Source organism: Hyperolius riggenbachi, chromosome 4, assembly GCF_040937935.1.
Source record: "Hyperolius riggenbachi isolate aHypRig1 chromosome 4, aHypRig1.pri, whole genome shotgun sequence".
NCBI lineage: Eukaryota > Metazoa > Chordata > Amphibia > Anura > Hyperoliidae > Hyperolius > Hyperolius riggenbachi.
This window is the reverse complement of record NC_090649.1, coordinates 58,044,904-58,063,729: the sequence shown is the minus strand read 5'-3', so window position 1 is coordinate 58,063,729 and position 18,826 is coordinate 58,044,904. Positions and strand designations below refer to the sequence as shown.

The following is an 18,826-nucleotide window of genomic DNA, read 5'->3' as shown; positions in this document are numbered from 1 at the left end:
GCGCTAGCCGAACGTTAGGGGAACGTTCGGCCATGCGCTCTTAGTTCGGCCATATGGCCGAACAGTTTGGTCAAACACCATCAGGTGTTCGGCCGAACTCGAACATCACCCGAACAGGGTGATGTTCTGCAGAACCCGAACAGTGGCGAACACTGTTCGCCCAACACTACTGCTGACTGTGATGTAGAGGGTCAAAGTTGATCCTAATGATGCACTATTGGGGGGGCGAATCAAACTTCCGGAAAAGTTTGCGGTTATTCGTCATTGCGAACCCCTGAAGTTCGCCGTTTCCCGTTTGCCGGCGACCCGTTCGGGCCATCTCTACACAGGAGGACACAAGGCAGCAGAGGAGGACACAGAAAGACAAGAGGTACAAGGGGCATGAGGTACAAAGGGGGCATAATCTACAAGATGCCCCTTCACCATGGATGTACCAGGTTTAGTATATATTTTTCCCCTGGTTTTGTCCTTAAAGGGATACTGTAGGGGGGTCAGGGGAAAATGAGTTGAACTTACCCGGGGCTTCTAACGGTCCCCCGCAGACATCCTGTGTTGGCGCAGCCACTCACCGATGCTCCGGCCCCGCCTCCGGTTCACTTCTGGAATTTCAGACTTTAAAGTCTGAAAACCACTGCGCCTGCGTTGCCGTGTCCTCGATCCCGCTGATGTCACCAAGAGCGCACAGCGCAGGCCCAGTATGGTCTGTGTCTGCGCAGTACACTCCTGGTGACATCAGTGGGATCGAGGACATGGCAACGCAGGCGCAGTGGTTTTCTGACTTTAAAGTCAGAAATTCCAGAAGTGAACAGGATGCGGGGCCGGAGCATCGGTGAGTGGTTGCGCGGGCACAGGATGTCTGTGGGGGACCATTAGAAGCCCCGGGTAACTTCAACTCATTTTCCCCCGACCCCCCTACAGTATCCCTTTAAACCTAGGTTCGTCTTATGGTCAGGAGCTTCTTTCAGTCCAAAAAATATGGTATATAATGAGCAATTCTATTTTTGCTGATAAATCACATCTCAGATAACAACTCCCCTACCTCTAAACAAAAGCTCAAGTCTCAACATATCAGCTTTTGATGGCTTCCAAGATGAAGGGAAAATCCCCAGGAAACCTACAATTGAGCTAACACTTAAGCCCCATCTACACGATACGATTCTTTGTACGATTCTATTTACGATCCAATTAAATCCGACATGTCCGATCAGGATTCGATTCGATTTGCCATTGTTTTGCAATGGCAAATCGAATTGAATCGAAACGAATCCTGATCGGACATGTCGGATTTAATCGGATCGTAAATAGAATCGTAATCAAATTGTACAAAGAATCATATCGTGTAGATGGGGCTTTAGACTCAATTCTCAAAAGTTACAATAATAATGTGCATGCTGCAACAAACAAGAATGCTCATATGTACTTCTCTATTGGATATTTCTGCAGACCAAGGCAGTTTCTAGGTTAAATTGCACCCAGGGCAAGGGTGTAAAAATGGTGCTACCTTCTTCCCCCCCCCCCCACCCCCGTGGACTCACGAACCCTTACACTTTAGGGACAGTCATACAGCCACAGGTCACAAGTAGATCTGCCTACTTACTAGTGACCAGCCGCTCATCCAGGAGGAATCAGGGAGCTGGAAAACAGACAGCCTGCAGTACAGGACATTAGGTGTCATCACACGGTGGTGATATGATGATGACTTGACATCTGACGCAGGCAGCCTAGGAGGAGTCAAGGAAGGTGATCTCACTGGTAATCTTCTTTCTTCTTTCATTTGGCTGCACTGCGCGTCTCCAGCTCCCTAGCGGTTATGTCCTTCTGCCTGTACCCCCCTTCTTCTACTTGCCGGTCTGTCAAAACTATGTCAATTCAGTAAACAGAACTGTGAGAGTGTCTTAGACTCAGCAAATCCCACCAAATGTTTCCTGTGGCCCCTCAGAACAAGGCAACAAATGGGTCAGCTTTGTTAATTGCATCAAAACAATGCAGTGGGAGCATCACTGACCATTTCTGTGTGGGCCTCCAGAAGGAGGAGTTGTGGCCTTGGAACATAGTCCTGTCTGATTGATAAGCCACGTGCATGTACAGTATATACAAAGAAACACTGTGTAGAAAATTTAGCACTCGTGCAGTAGCATATCTAGAGGGGTGCAAGCCTGACTCCTGCCATGGGCACCACAGCGCTATGCCTGCACCTGTTGTGCACTACCATGCCTGTCCCATGTTGCACCACCATGCTTGCTCTGGTGTTTCCCCATCAGTCAGACCTCAGATCAACGGCAACTGAAGAGACAGAGAGAGAGTGCACCGTGACTGCGGACACAGAGAACTTCATATGTGGAAGTGACGTCATTGGTCACTTCCTGCATGTAAAGTGTGCCACATAGGTACTGTGCTCCCTCTCTCTCTCTTTGCTTGCCGGTGATCTGAGGTCTGTAAATACAGGGGCGTAGGAATAGGCCCTGCAGCCCCTGCGCCCGCGGGGGGGCCCTCCCCCCCCCCTGGGGCCCGCTCGGGGCCGTTTTGTGGGTGCTGGAGGGGTGGCAGCATGAGGGGAAAGCCTTGCCCACAGTCGGCGGGGAGAGGGGTAGTTCCCCCCTCTCCCTCACCTCGGGGCTCTCCCCTCTGCGCTCCCCTCCAGCTCGTAAGTGTCTGTGGGGCTGTGGTGGGCAGCGAGCGGCGGGCAGATACATACCTGCTTCCGTGCGTTCCATCGGAGACTTCTCCCTCTAGCGGCTGACGTCACTTCCGGAAGTGACGTCAGCCGCTAGAGGAAGAAGTCTCCGATGAAACGCACGGAAGCAGGTATGTATCTGCCCGCCGCTCGCTGCCCACCACAGCCCCACAGACACTTACGAGCTGGAGGGGAGCGCAGAGGGGAGAGCCCCGAGGTGAGGGAGAGGGGGGAACTACCCCTCTCCCCGCCGACTGTGGGCAAGGCTTTCCCCTCATGCTGCCACCCCTCCAGCACCCACAAAACGGCCGCGAGCGGGCCCCGGGGGGGGGGGCGCTCAGAAAATCTGCAGGGGGGCCCGGTGGGGCCTAGTTACGCCCCTGTGTAAATAATAGAGAGCCCACTGACACCAATGTAATGCTCCAATGGGGGAGGGAGGGGGGCTACCTGTACTAAACGAAGCTTGGGGGAAAGGGGGGAACTGGAGACACCTCTCACTACCTTATTCTGTGCACCTCTGGCTACTTATATTGGGGACGATTGCTCTGGATGCCTAAACTGGAGGGAAACCTCTGTCCTAATATTGGGGGCACATCTGGCTACCGGTGTATAATACTGGGGGGAACATCTGGCAACCTATTAGTATTGTTGGGGTTGGGGGGGGAGCGAAATATGCTATATTGCCTAGATTAAGCCCCTGCACTCAGCACAGTTATGGTGGGGTTATCTGCACCTCCAGAAAGTTCAGTATAACATTATAATTTCATTAATTGGAAATCTCTTTATAGAATAACTGCACCAATAGTTCAGCTGTCCTTTCAGCTTCCTGACCAGTTTCTAAGAAAACTGATGACAAGCTTTGGCATTGTAGCAGTCTGGTCGAGCAAAGTTGTTAGTTGATTGCTGGGTCACATTAGGCATTTCCGCTGAGCTCGTGGACTCATCCTGGAATTGGAAACTTTGAACTCCTTTGACAAGACATCCCTAACTCTGTACATGTGAGAAGGTGGGAGGGACATGAAAGCAAAGATTTTCTCATGATCCCACAGTAAGCATAGAACCATTGATGACTAAATGAAACCTGTACTGAAAGAAGCGAGGCAGAGGTCTAAACAAATACCAGTTCCCCCACAGACCTGGGGCCCCCAAAGCAATGTAGAGATTGTCTCCTGAGCTTGCTGCCGAGCAACACATAATCTCCTGTGGAGAGGGGAAGACTGCAAATTAATGCTAACAAACAGGGCCAGTGCTAGCATAGGGGCAACCTAAGCAATTGTCCCAGGGCCCCTGAGAGCCACTGGCCCCCTCTAGATCTGCCCTCAACTTGTGCTCATCGGGACCTCTGCAAAGTTTTTGGCAGTATAGCAACTCAGCTTATCCCAGTCGGTGCACTCCTACAATAGCTTGTGCCCATGTCTTCATTCCCTCTGGCCGCATCTACTCAGTGACCTGGGGCTGGGACATGTTATTATGTAAACAAATTTTGCAAAGGCCCCGGGGAGCACTATAAAGTTGTGCACAGGGGGGGGGGTGTAATTTTGGGGTTAGGGGTACAGGCTGCTGGCCTGTAAGCGAGGGAGAGGTGAACTTGCTCCCGGGGTGCTTGGGGGTGTCAGGGGTGTTCTTAGGTTACTTTTGCCCCAGGGCCCCGTTATATCTAGAGCTGGCTCTGCCAACAAAAGAAATGAGGATAAACAGTACCGCTACAGAGAGATTAAATATTAGCAGCTGTGAAATAAAACTGGGGGAGTGGTTTACCTATCTGGAAAGGGTTGTTACCAGAGATGGTGGATGATGTGAAAAATCAAATAAAAAAAGCAAATTGTGCATTTATACAGGTGTACCATATATGGAGAAATAAAAATCATCTCAAAGAGTGCAAAAGTTTGCATTTTTAATACTAATTTGAAAGCACTGCAGTCCTTTTATACACAAGGGCAACTTAGAAGCCCCTTACCAAGAAAATCCAGATCTTTGCCAACAGGTGCCTACGGAGACGGAAGCAGGAAATTTGGGCGCATGAGGCAGGTGGACAAAAAGGGCGCCGCCATTCACTCCCATAATAAATATCGTTTAATCGGCGCCCAACAGGAAAAAAGGGCGCAGGAGAAAAATAACGTTTTAAAAGCGGCGCCCGGAGACTTTTAATGTTTTATAACTGTTTCTCATGATTACACATTATTTAATGATTTATAATTTTTTAAACATTATTTTTAAACGAAAAACAGTACAATATTTTTTAAAACATTACTTTTAAAGGAAAAACCTTTTTTTTTTTTACATTTTTAAACGAAAAACCGCACCATATTTTTTAAAAACGTTATTAATGCTTATCACAGGGGGGGTCTTAGGTTTAGGCACCACCAGGGGGGTCTTAGGTTTAGGCACCACCAGGGGGGTCTTAGGGTTAGGCACCAACAGGGGGGTCTTAGGGTTAGGCACCAACAGGGGGGTCTTAGGTTTAGGCACCAACAGGGGGGTCTTAGGTTTAGGCACCAACAGGGGGGTCTTAGGTTTAGGCACCAACAGGGGGGTCTTAGGTTTAGGCACCAACAGGGGGGTCTTAGGTTTAGGCACCAACAGGGGGGTCTTAGGGTTAGGCACCACCAGGGGGGTCTTAGGTTTAGGCACCAACAGGGGGGTCTTAGGTTTAGGCACCAACAGGGGGGTCTTAGGGTTAGGCACCAACAGGGGGGTCTAGGGGTTAGGGATAGGTACAGGGAGGGTTCTGTGTGAGAGTAGGGTTAGGTATAGCTTTAGTAAAATTCTTATTAATGTTTTATAAAACGTTATTATCAATTTCAATTTTTAAACAGGGAAGATTAACGTTTTTAAAATTGCCGATTTTATACACATTATTTAATGATTTATAACTTTATAAAACATTATTTTTAAACGAAATATAACACAAATTTTTTTTAAACGTTATTCATGATTATCTTTTAAAACCCTGCGCCCTTTTTTCCCGGCGCCCTTTTTTAACGTACGCTACGGAGACGTATGAATATTAAATGGCCGGATAAAGTGGCAAATGAAGAACTGTGGAAAAACTTCAACCAACGACCAATAGGAATTCAGTTAACCATTTCAGCCCGCGGGGATTTTTCACCTTATGCATCGGAGCAATTTTCACCTCCCATTCATTCGCTAATAACTTTATCACTACTTATCACAATTTATTGATCTATATCTTGTTTTTTCCGCCACTAATTAGGCTTTCTGTGGGTGGTACATTTTGCTAAGAGCCACTTTACCGTAAATGCATTTTAACAGGATTAATAAGAAAAAAATTAAAAAAATTCATTATTTCTCAGTTTTCAGCCATTATAGCTTTAAAGTAATCCATGCTACCATAATTTAAACCTATGTATTTTATTTGCCCGTATGTCTCGGTTATTATACCATTTAAATGTTGTCCCTATCACAATGTATGGCGCCAATATTTTATTTGGAAATAAAGGTGCATTGTTTCCGTTTTGTGTCCATCACTATTTACAAGCTTATAATTTAAAAAATGTTTGTAGTATACCCCCTTCAAATGCATATTTAAAAAATTCAGACCCTTAGGTAACTATTTATGTCTTTTATTTTATTTTTTTTATTGTAATTTTTTTCTATTAAAAATGTTATTTATGGAATATTTTGGTGTGGGACATAAACAGTACATTTTTAATGTTGCTTTATGTGTAAATTGTAATGTAAAACATTTGTAGATGTAGTTTTACTATTTGGCCACAAGATGGCTACCTTTATTTTTGTTTACCCTCCTTGTACTTCCCGCTAAGCGGAAGTACAAGGGGGATGCGGAAATCTGTCCGGGCAGAAGAACTGAAGCCTCACAGGTGAGCGCTTCGTTTTTTCTGTGGGGGAAAGGGATCGGTGATTGGGAACCATGTTCCCTTTCACTGATCCCAGGGCTACCGGGGGACACAACGGGGACGCGGGGGCGCGCCTGCGATCGTGGGCGGGAGCGCGCCCAAGCGCGGGAGCACTGCAGAGCTGCCGCCCGGACGTGAGCTTCACGTCCGGGCGGCGGAAATGGTTAAGGAAAAGGAAATGGGGTTGGATAGGCCACACACTTGGGAAGGGAGAGGAATCTATAGAAGGAAGAGCTCTAGAATGGAATCTACAGGTATCAAGAAGAAGGGGGCGGCCTCGAAAAACATGAAGAGGATCAGTGGAAGAAGAAATCAGCAAGATGGAAAAAACCTGGTATGAGATCAAGAGAACAGCAACAAATAGATCTGAATGGATAGTCTTGAATGGATAGTCAATGATGCCCTATACTACACTGGAAATAAAAGGAACAGAAGAAGAGAGGGAAGGTTGAGCAGATAGTGTTCCATTGCATCTCCTGCTACAATAGCAATAAGTCAAATGAGATCTAATTCGATGGACAGTGGAAAGGGAGGCCAGTGTCCTCAGTGGACAGTGGAAGGGAAGGCCAGTGACCTCAGTGGACAGTTTAAGGGAAGCACAAACTATGCTATTTTCACAGCCAGGAATAGAGCCCCTTTCCTGGCTCTGAACACAGCGTGACACATGATTTGGCCTGAGGAAGTGGGCTCTCCAATCATGCAGAACCAATCTAGACTCGACCAGTCGATCCCATTACAGTGCTGGCAACTCAGACAAGGGAAGGTGCCCTTTTTAGGGTCCCCCAAGAACAATTGTCTGGCTGGCTTTGATCTACCTATGTCTGCTCGCACCAGGGTGTCTCTAACTGACTTACCCTTTCTATACACAAACCTGGGTGGCGACCTGCATACACGGGCCAACTGGGCATCCGCCTCCACCAAAGGCCAAAACTTCAACATTGTATCCCGCAGACATCCTGGTGGTTGGACCGACTGGGCACGCAGCTACCAAATGGCCTAAACGACGACTTTAGTCTGAAATGTTTTTAGTGACATCATAGCTGTTCTCTATAGTAAGGGTTAAATTGTGAATCTAAGTATGTGCCCACCCACTGATGTCACAGTGGGTGTGTCTATGTCACAGCATGTTATATAATGAATATGTTTTCTCCAGTTGGATTAAGCACTTGATAAAGGGTATATATATATATATATATGCTATATAACCGCTGCAAATAAATGTGATACTTGTGGAGAATTTCCTGGTTTTCCGACTGGTCGAGTCTAGATTGGTTCTGCATGATTGGACTTGATACTTGAGGTTGGATGGATCCTCTTTCCGATCTGTGACTTCCGGCATAAGAGGTGTTTTGACCGAGGCCTGCAGGTTATGTACTTCAGTGAAGTGGGCTCTCCACCAGGAAATGCATGACAGTGCTATTAAAGATTATTCATTTATATATGAATTTGTCTTCATTGAGGTGAGCCACCTCAAACCATTTTTATTTTATAGATTTTAATTCATTATTATTATCCTTTGGGTGCATTTTCAGCCTGCTTGTGCACTTAACCTGTGTGAGTGAGTTATATGCAGGAGCTGCTGCAGATCTCTCTGTGGTATGTTTTTTTGTTCTTAATTTTAGGGTCTAAATGCTGTGAAAAAATGTGCACGGCTTTTAGACCCTAAGTCTGAAAATAATCATAACTCCAGGGAGTTTAACCTTTTTGGCGGTCTGATTCTTTCCAGATTTTAGGGTCTAAAAGCGGTGCAATTTTTTTCACTCTTTCAGACCCTAAAACCTGAAAAAAATCATTCTGGCAGGGAGATCTGCAGCAAAATAAAAAAAAATTTACCTTCCTGGGCTCCTCGGCTGCAGTTTTCTCTTTGCCCACAAGATGGCGCTAATATACATATAAACGAACTTCTCCATATTTCTCTAATATAGAGAAGTTCGTTTTCAATGTTAGCCCCGCCCCCGATGACGTCACGCTGCCACCACCGCTCTGCTGCCACCACCACGGCTGCGCTGCTCCAACTGGCTGCCGGGTCCCCGGGGACATGGGGGATCCTGGCGGCCAGGGAAAGACCCCACACTGCCGGGGAGAGAGGCTGGAGTCCCGCTGCGCAGCGAGATCGCGCGCGGGACTCCACAACTACAGGTAAAGCTCTGCAATGCCTACCCCGACCTGAGCTCGGGATCATCGATAGCAGCTGCTTTTTTCTACCCCGAGCTCAGGTCGGGAAAACCGGCAAGGAGGTTAATACCCCATCTCAGGGTAGGGGATACCCTTTAACCCCATCTACGGGTCCCTAGGACCCAGGACCCTAGGACCCAGTGGCGGTGCCATTAGGGTGCTTTGGAGTGCTGAAGCACCCCCTAAATGCACCCCCCAGCGGGAACTGACTTTCAGCATCTAGTAGATTCCGCGTCAGTTCACCGGCAGAAGCCGCCCGTAGCTCATAGCACAGCTCCGGCAGCTGCAGAGCAGGGCTACAGTAAAGTGCCGTCCGAAGCACTGCTCTGGAGACTTCGAGTCTGCAGTGCAGGGCTTTGGGCGCCATTTTCCCGTAGCCCTGCTCTCAGTGTGGGAGTTTCAGTTCAGGAAGTCAGGGACGTTGATGGCTGACTGCAGATGGTCGTGGGAGCTGCGTGCTGGACAGAGGCTGGGACAGAAGGTCTTCTGCAGGTGAGTAAATGTTTTTTGTTTTTTTTTTATTAGCAGATATATTTTTTGGTCAAGTTTGCCACATGATTGAAGTGTTTTCTGGTCAAGTCTGCCACATGATTGAAGTGTTTTCTGGTCAAATCTGCCACATGATTGAAGTGTTTTCTGGTCAAGTCTGCCACATAATTGAAGTGTTTTCTGGTCAAGTCTGCCACATAATTGAAGTGTTTTCTGGTCAAGTCTGCCACATAATTGAAGTGTTTTCTGGTCAAGTCTGCCACATAATTGAAGTGTTTTCTGGTCAAATCTGCCGACATGATTGAACGTGTTTTCTGGTCAAATCTGCCACATGATTGAACATATTTTCTGGTCAAGTCTGCCGACATGATTGAACATGGTTTCTGGTCAAATCTGCCACATGATTGACCGTGTTTTCTGGGCAAATCTGCCGACATGATTGAACGTATTTTGTGGGCAATTCTGCTCACGTTACGTGTATTTTCTTGAGAAAACCTGCACAATTATGTGAATTTTCATGGGAAAGGGTCACCAAAACTTGGGCCCACTGTTTTTGCGTTGCACTTTTAAATTACAGTTATCTCCACCCTCATCCAGTCATAGCCACACCCGTTTTTTACTGTGGGTCATCAACTACCCCAGAAGTTGGTCCAGCACTTGCATAGCACCCCCCAAAAAAAATTCCTGGAGCCGCCACTGCTAGGACCCTTTTTTCCTTGAAAGGTGCAACCATTTCTGGCTGATGAGGACCTCCGAGTGGAGTCAGGTTTATTGATCTCCACCTGCCTGCAGTGGTTGGTTGCCCCATTGCAACCTCCCTTTGCAAGTACCCTCCATATACTATTTCTTATTTCAGTTATTGAGTGTGTTGTATTGCACCATTTGGGCTCCCTTTGTCTCTGTGTTTTTTGTTTTGTTTAGGGTGACAGCCCCCCCCCCCTTCCTTTTTATCTTCTAGGTCAGTGACCTCACAGATAGTTGAAGAGGAGGCCAGTGACCTCATGGACAGTTGAAGAGGAGGCCAGTGACCTTGAAGAGGAGGCCAGTGACCTTGAAGGGGAGGCCAGTGACCTTGAAGGGGAGGCCAGTGAACTCAGTGGACAGTTGAAGGGAAGGCCAGTAACTTCAGTGGACAGTTGAAGTAGAGGCCAATGACCTTAGTGGACAGTTGAAGGAGAGGCCATTGACCTCAGTGGACATTTCCTGCTACAATAGCCAGTGACTTCAGTGGACAGTTAATTGTTGGCCATGACTTACTACTCTTTACAGCAAAAAATGCTGCTGAAAATACATTTCTGTGCAATTCATTAAGGAGAACCTGAACTGAAAATAAAAAGTCAAAATAAGCATACACAGGTCATACTTACCTCCTGTGTAGTCTACTCATCAATCTCTTTCTCCTCTCCTGCGTCCCCTTTGTCCACTGTGATCAATGGAATTCTCCGTCCTCCATTTTAAAAATGGCCGTTACCCCCTAACAGCTTCCTGGTCAGCACACTGTTAAACTTTAATATCACCCACTTGAGCCATAGGGAAGCATGGACATTACCTTACACATTCAGTTGTAACTGACAGAAACTGGTATATTTCAGTTCTGACAAAATATTGTCAGAACCGGAAGGGATTACTGTAAGAAGAAAATGTTGAGCTTCTGAGCGGAACTGAGGGTGAGGTAAGTATGTAATATTCATTTGCAGCTACATCATGAGTTTATTTTAAATAATTTTCCTCGCTTCAGGTTCCCTTTAAAAAATACATATTCATTAATACTTTCTACTGAGTTGTTCTATTTAATATAAAATGGATATACGGTAATCAAATAAGTATTAATGTATACTAAATTCCAATAATACTTCAAAACATAAAACCCCAATTCAATTAACATTTTAATATCTTTACATCATGTGAAACAACTGCCTTTTAAGCCACCAGCGAAGAAGAAAATACTTAAAATGATTCTGATATTACTTCTTCACCTACAATTTGGTACTTTGCAATTGCAAAATTCTGAAAAGTTGTTGAAAAAAATATTTCCTAGCCCTAGGAGAAAATTCAGGACCTACGTTAACTAAAATGGCAAGGAGAGAGAGACAAAAGGAAGTACAGTAAAACCCCCATTATCAACAGGGATTGGCTGAAGCCGGATAAGTGTAGTTTCTGGTTGCTTGAGAGTCAATGTTAAAAATAGGCCTAGCTAAAAAACAGTAATACACCCCACACTGTACACTTACCATAAACTGTGTATTAATGCTTAAATACAGTAATTACAAACAAATTAGGACAAAGGATAGCCTTAACTTAAAGTGAACCTCCGGACTAAAAATCTATTCAGCAGAACTGAAAAGGCTTGGTGTTTCACAGCCTCAGAACTTTGTTTTTCTTACCAAAGCATCATTTTTAGCTGCATTTTTAGCTAAGCTCCACCCATCAAAGAAAACTGCCCGAGTTTTTTTTCCTGATGCTGTGCAAAGCATGATGGGGTTTCCTATGTTGTTGTTCACGTTGCCTAGCAACTGGGAGGGGTGATCAGCACACAGGACAGTTGGAACTGTGCCTCATGCTCTGTCACCTCCTTTCAACCAAAAAGATGGCTGCCGTCATGAAATCAAACATTTGCCTGTTCTTTTAAAACAGGGTTGTTAAGAGATTATATTACCTATCTATTTTAATTAACATAACTGATGTAACTTAATGACAGTATGTTTGTTTAGGCTGGAGTTCCTCTTTAACCTCACTGACGGTACTGAAGTGTATGCACATCAATAAAAAACATGCTGTGTGAACAGTATTGACGTGCATATATGTCAATACTCTCCTGCACTGTATACTAGACCCTTGCTTGACACATTTTGGCAAGTTACAGAAGAAAATAAGGATATGAAAATTAATTGGATTAATTTTTGCACAGAAGTCCTGGGGAAATTGAACGCTAGGGAGGTTAATGTAACAGAGGTTCATTACTGTTTACCTAGATGCCGACCACCTAACGCCAATGGGCGTCAAGTCCTGGGGCTCTGTTTTGCAGGAGATCGCGCACAGGCTGCGTGCGCATCTCCTGCTCGGGGTACGGAGCTCCGCCCCCTCTTCAGTCTCCGAGCTGCAATCACCGTTCAGGAGACTGTTAGTCGGCGAAACCGCCATCTAAACACATAGTACAGCGCTGCGATCAGCAGCAGCGCTGTACTGGGGACAGTCGTGTGACACGGCTGTCCCCTGGGGGTTAAGAGAGCAATCGGCTCTCATGACAGTCGATCACCTGATTGGCTGGCTGCAGGGAGGGAGGGAGGGAAGGGAATAAGTTTAAAAAAATGCACATTTTGTTCAAAATACAAAGAAATTAATATTTATAAAACAAAAACAAACACCTGGGGGGCGATCAGACCCCACCAACAGAGAGCTCTGTTGGTGGGGGGAAAAGGGGGGGGGGGAATCACTCGTGTGCTGTGTTGTGCGGTCCTGCAGCTTGGCCTTAAAGCTGCAGTGGCCATTTTAGTTAAAATGTGCCTGGTCTTTAGGGGAGTGTATCACTGTGGTCCTCAAGTGGTTAACCACTGAGGGGTTTTACCCCTTTAGGACCAGAGCAATTTTCACCTGTCAGCGCTCCTCCCTTTCCTTCACCAATAACTTAATCACAACTAATCACAACGACCTGATATATATCTTGTTTTTTTCGCCACCAACTAGGCTTTCTTTGAGAGGTACATTATGTTGGATTTATTTTATTCTAAAGACATTTTAATTGGAGCAATAAGAAAAAAATGGAAAAAATTAATTATTTCTCAGTTTTCGGCCATTATAGTGTTAAAATAAAACATTCTACAGTGGATAAAACCCACACATTTTATTTGCCCATTTGTCCCGGTTATTGCAACATTTAAAAATTTTCCTGCGTACAATGTATGGCGCCAATATTTTATTTGGAAATAAAGGTGCATTTTTTCAGTTTTGCATTCATCACTATTTATAAGCCCACAAATTAAAAAATAACAGTTATATACCCCCTTGACATAAATATTAACCATTTAAGCTTTCTGGACGTAGAGGCTATGTCCAGAAGGCCATGTGTGCTCACGCGGCCGATCGCGCGCGTGCATGCGCGCTTCTGGCCGCGGATCGTTAGCCCAGGAATCAATGAATCGGAACATGGTGCCCGATCATTGATTCCTTTCTCCGGTAGAAAAATCAATCGCTTCTCTCGGAAGCCTCGCTTTTTCTGCCTCTTACGCCCCCCTACGTCCCTCTAAGCGTACATGTTACGCTTAGAGGGACGTCATGTAAACAAACTCAAGGTTGTCATCTTGTGGCCAAAAAGTAAAACTACATCTACATGTAAAAAATTGAATAAAATAAACACATATTTACATAAAAAAAATACTATTTACATCCCACCCTCCCAAAAATACCCAAATAAAATGTTTAATAAAAAAAAAGCAAAAAACATTACAATAAAAAAAACACATAAATATTTTTAATATCCATGTAAAGATGAAATATTTCTATTTTTTTTATTATTATTATTATAAGCTTGTAAATAGTGATGGATGCAAAATGGAAAAAAATGCACTTCCAAATAAAAATAAAAGGAAGTGTAAAAGTAGATCTATGCATTCTGCAAGGCCAGAATTGTTTTTTTCTGGTTGCTTGAGACTTCTGGTTAACTGAGTTCTGGATAACAAAGGATTTACTGTAGATAGATAGACAGATAGATAGATAGACAGATAGATAGATAATTGATAGATAGATAGATAGATAGATAGATAGATAGATAGATAGATAGATAGATAGATAGATAGATCAGTGTTCTCAACAGATTTTTTTTTCAGCCGAATGGCATAAAAAATGGAGTCAGGTGGTTCACAACTGGGAAAATGCAGGGTTGGCGCAACTCTGCTTACGGCATAGGGGGAGGATGAGGAGGTGAGCCAGTGACAGCCGGGTGCTCACCAAAATTAACCAGATGGAGCACATGGCTTAAAGAGCCTGGTGAGAACACTGTAGACAGATAGATAGATAGATAGATAGATAGATAGATAGATAGATAGATAGATAGATAGATAGATAGATAGATAGAAGAGAGATCGATAGATAGATAGAGAGAGAGAGAGAGAGATAATACAGATAGACTAATAGATTGGAATTCTGAACTACATAGCTAGACTAGTATATAGACAGGAAGTACATAAATAGACAAATGGATAAATGGATAGACAGACTGAAGTTCTCAGTCCACCAGTACTTACATAGATATCTGGAAAGCAGGCCTACATCCACTGAGTTGAACTCTGGCTTGAATAGCGTTGGTTCCCCCACATGTCACTTAGGCTTGTTGATGGGAAATCTTTGAGTTCTAAGTGTTGGGTAGCTTTAGTGATTGGTTTGCGTGGGGTGTCGGGGGTTTTGCTGTCCTCTTTGTCCTCTCAGCGATCGCTCTCCTTCTGTATAATGGAATAAGGAAGAGTAATCCTGAGGTTTTACCTCGCTAATTAGTTTTATCTGCGCATCATCCCTTCCCCATTCTAGCAAGTCCGCTACTTAATCCAGATAAACACCAGAGACATATAATCCCCGTCTGCTTATTTTACAGCAAAACCCTTATATAACTTATTTTTTTTAATTTGGTGAGGTCACAGGAACATTTACCTTAGTCAAGTATGATGATTAATGTGTTCCGTATTTTCCAAATTTGCTATATTATCTTCCCTCATTATTGTTTATGTCAGACAGTGCAGTCTGCACGGTACTACACAATCTGCGACAGGGTTTGCGTCATCAATATTCTGCAAAACAGATGAAGGCACAGATAAATACACATACACTACACACACACTACACACACACACTGCACACACACACACACACACACACACACACACACTACACACACACTACACACACACACACACACACACTACACACACACACACACTACACACACACTACACACACACTACACACACACACACACACACACACACACACACACACACACACACCACACCACACACACACACCACACACACACCACACACTACACACACACACACACACACACACACACACACACACACACTACACACACACTACACACACACACACACATACACACACACACACACTACACACACACACACACACACACACACACACACACACACACACACACACACTACACACACTACACACACACTACACACACACACACACTTAAATCCAATGGAAACCGCTTATTAAAAAAATAAATCAGATACTTACCTAAGGAGAGGGAAGGCTCTGGGTCCTAATTAGCCTTACCTCTCCTCTGCCGGTGCCCTCGGTGCAGCGCTGGCTCCCTCGCCTGTCTTCACGTCCTCCCGAAGACAGGCGGTTCCATACTGTGCATGTGCGATTGCGCGATAGAGGGCGCTTGCGCATGCGCAGCATGGAGTGGCCCATCTTCGGGAGTACTCGGGAAGGCTCTGGGTCCTAATGAGCCTTCCCTCTCCTCTGCCGTTGCCCTCGGTGCAGCGCTGGCTCCCCGTTCAAATCCCCCACCACAGGGGACCTCGGGAGCTGAGTCCTCGCGAAGACAGGCGGCTCCATACTGCGCATGTGCGACTGTGCGATAGAGGGCGCTCGCGTGTGCGCAGTATGGAGTGGCCCATCTTTGGGAGTACTCGGGCTCACAAAGACTTTCCGAAGTCACCTTCGCCAGTGGAAGGAGCAGTATTTGACCAATTTAGTCAAATACTGCTCCTGGGTGCAGCGCAGCTTAGGTAAGTATCTGTTTTCTTTTTTTATGTAGCGGTTCCCATAGGCGTTAAGTAGGCCATCCACTAAACGATTTCTCCTGTCGATATACAGCCTATTTGATCACTCAGAGCGAAATCAGTGAATAATCGGTACAGTATTTGGCCTGCTCAATCGACCAGCTGCATTCACTCGACTGGGTGGAGCAGTCTGGGTGGAAATTTTCGGTCAATCGGCTTTGATCAGGAGCACATCGCTAGTGCCATTTGATTTGGTGTTTGTCAAGAAGGTACTCTCATCTGTCTGCCGTATGGCCTGGTCACTGCTGGTCCTGGTCTCTGCTTCTCCTGGCATCCTCTTCACTTCCTGTTCCTGAGCACTTGTGTGACGTAATGCAGGAAATAGATTTTAGGGGCCTCTAGTGGTTACACTACACAGGCACCTGGGGACAGGAATAGAAGAGGAGCAGATGGCGGGAAGAAGCAGGGACCAGGACCAGCAGAGACTGGGACTGTACAGGGGGGGTTTGATCAGATAATAATCAGAGAGGGTTCTATCTATCAATAATCGACCAGTGTATGACCACCTTAACACATACATGCAAAGACGCATACACACAGGTGATGTATGCTAATAATACAAGCCAATCAAACATAGTGAGTCCATTGAACTCGATGGACGTATGTCTTTTTTCAACCCAAATAACTATGTAACTTGGTGACCGAGGGTACAAATTCAGGGAAAGTGTGCCAAGTTTAAAAAAAGTTCCCCTGGGGGGTACTCACCTCGAGAGGGGGAAGCCTCCAGATCCTATTGAGGCTTCCCCCGTCCTCTTGTGTCCCACAGCGGTCTTGCTGTGCCTCTCCGAACAGCGGGGATGTCAATATTTACCTTCCCGGCTTTAGCACAGATGCAGTATCGGATCTCCGCTCGGAGATAGGCGGAAATAGCCGATCGCTGTCGGTCCTCTCTACTGGGCAGGTTGAAGAGTGGGCTCGCACACCAGCTTCTCAATAGAGCAAGAAATGTCATTTATTGATCCATCATGTGTCAAACACAAAGCATGACAATTGTTTCGGGGCCACTGCGGGTCCCCTTCATCAGATAAGTGCAGACAAACTTATCTGAAGAAGGGGACCCGCAGTGGCCCCGAAACAATTGTCATGCTTTGTGTTTGACACATGATGGATCAATAAACGACATTTCTTGCTCTATTGAGAAGCTGGTGTGCGAGCCCACTCTTCAACCTTACGATATTTATTGGATGTTGACTTTGCATCCAGGACTCAGCACCCGATCTTATACGGAAAGGTGTGCCGCTCCTAATCTTACTTTTGCACTCTACTGCGCAGGCGCAAGTCTCCTGCGCCTGTGTGGTAGAGCGGACCCTACAGAGATCGGCTATTTCCGCCTATCTCTGTGCTGAGAGCCGCAACAGCGCCCCTGCTGGAGCTGGGGAAAGTAAATATATCAAGCCTTTTCAGTCTTGTCGAGCCAGGATTGCAGGACACTTCAGGGGAGCCAGCGCTGGATTGCCTGCAGCTACAGGGGAGGGGGAAGCCTTATTGGGACCCTGAGGCTTCCCCCTCCCAAAGTGAGTACCCCCCAGGGGAACTTTTTTTTGTTACAGAGTCTCTTTAAGAATGGGTAAAATCTGATTGGCTATTTGTAGCTCCGCCCAGGTGTGCAGGGGGAACGCGAGACCCCCAGAACATGTTATTACCGGTAGAAAGGGATCTGTATACCATTTCTTTGAAATCGGTCAAGGCATTTTTGAGTGATCGCAGCACATACACACACATATACATACACATACATACACACGTACATCCGGTTTTATATATATAGCTATTGTATTTTAGAGGCGGATTTATATTTTTATATGCAGTTTATATTTTTCCTTAAGGAGACAATATTTTTAAAGGGTTACCAGATAGCTCTGTATGCTTGTGGGAAATGGATGTGAATGGGCAATTGGTTTTACCATGTATGTGGAATTTTTATATTTTATCTCAGGAATATTAAATAAATTCTCTTAACATAGCACTCCTCTATGTGCATTATTTAGAATCCTTTTCCTGTGGGGAAAGGGGGACTCCCCACAGTTGAGGACCGCAGCTGAGTGTAATCGTTAGAAGCTCATTTGCATCTGTGGCACCACCCAGGTCTTGTAGACATATATATAAGAAGTAGATAGATACATTTAAAGAGGAACTGTAAGGTGGTAATTAACTCATCCCCAGTGTGGAACTAATGGCGGGTTGTCAGGGAAGACCCAATTCTCAGATGGGAAAAAGTCCTGCAGCCAATGGTGATCCAGCTGAGGGTGTTAGCTCACCCAGGTCATCACCCAGAATTTTTCCAATGGATACAGAATTTTTTAGCTGTCCAGATGTGGGGCTTCTGGGGAGAGCTGAAGTGTCTGAGGAGAACTGGTGTGCAGCTAAGCAGAAAGACATGTATATCTTACCTGCTGGTAAACATTCTGTACATATTATGTGTGAAACCTGACTCCAAAGCAGGATTATCACACTAAAGTTTTTTTTCTGTCAAAGAAAAATAGTCTGTAGTATTCCAAGAGATGCAGAGACAGCAGTGGTTGTGATGTTACATTTCAAATTAAAAAGAACCATCGTTGCTAATGGATGCAACTAAAACCGACACAAACCAAAGTATAGCTTTTGGCTAGATAGAGTATGTACAGGGCCGGATTTAGGCCTAGGCCACCTAGGCCATGGCCTAGGGCACCACAGGAGCAAGGGCACCAAAGCAGCAAACTAAACTGGTGCACTATTTTCAAGACTGCAAATGCTGCAATGCAGGGAGATCAAGTGAGCGCCTAATCTCCCTGCTGCCAGCCACCTGTGCAGCAGCCACCTTGCTC

At 45.4% G+C, this 18,826-nt stretch overlaps 1 protein-coding gene across 1 annotated transcript in view; it reads right to left on the bottom strand.

The window, feature by feature from the left end:
• Window positions 1-14,912, bottom strand: part of LOC137570365 (angiopoietin-related protein 7-like) — a 67,725-nt gene extending 52,813 nt beyond the window's left edge. Inside the window, exons 1-2 of the mRNA XM_068279024.1 lie at window positions 14,857-14,912; window positions 14,457-14,651 (exon numbers count right to left, since the gene is read on the bottom strand). The gene's annotated coding sequence lies outside the window, so the exon portion shown is untranslated. The remainder of the gene's footprint in view (window positions 1-14,456; window positions 14,652-14,856) is intronic.
• Between the last annotated feature and the right edge of the window lie 3,914 nt (window positions 14,913-18,826).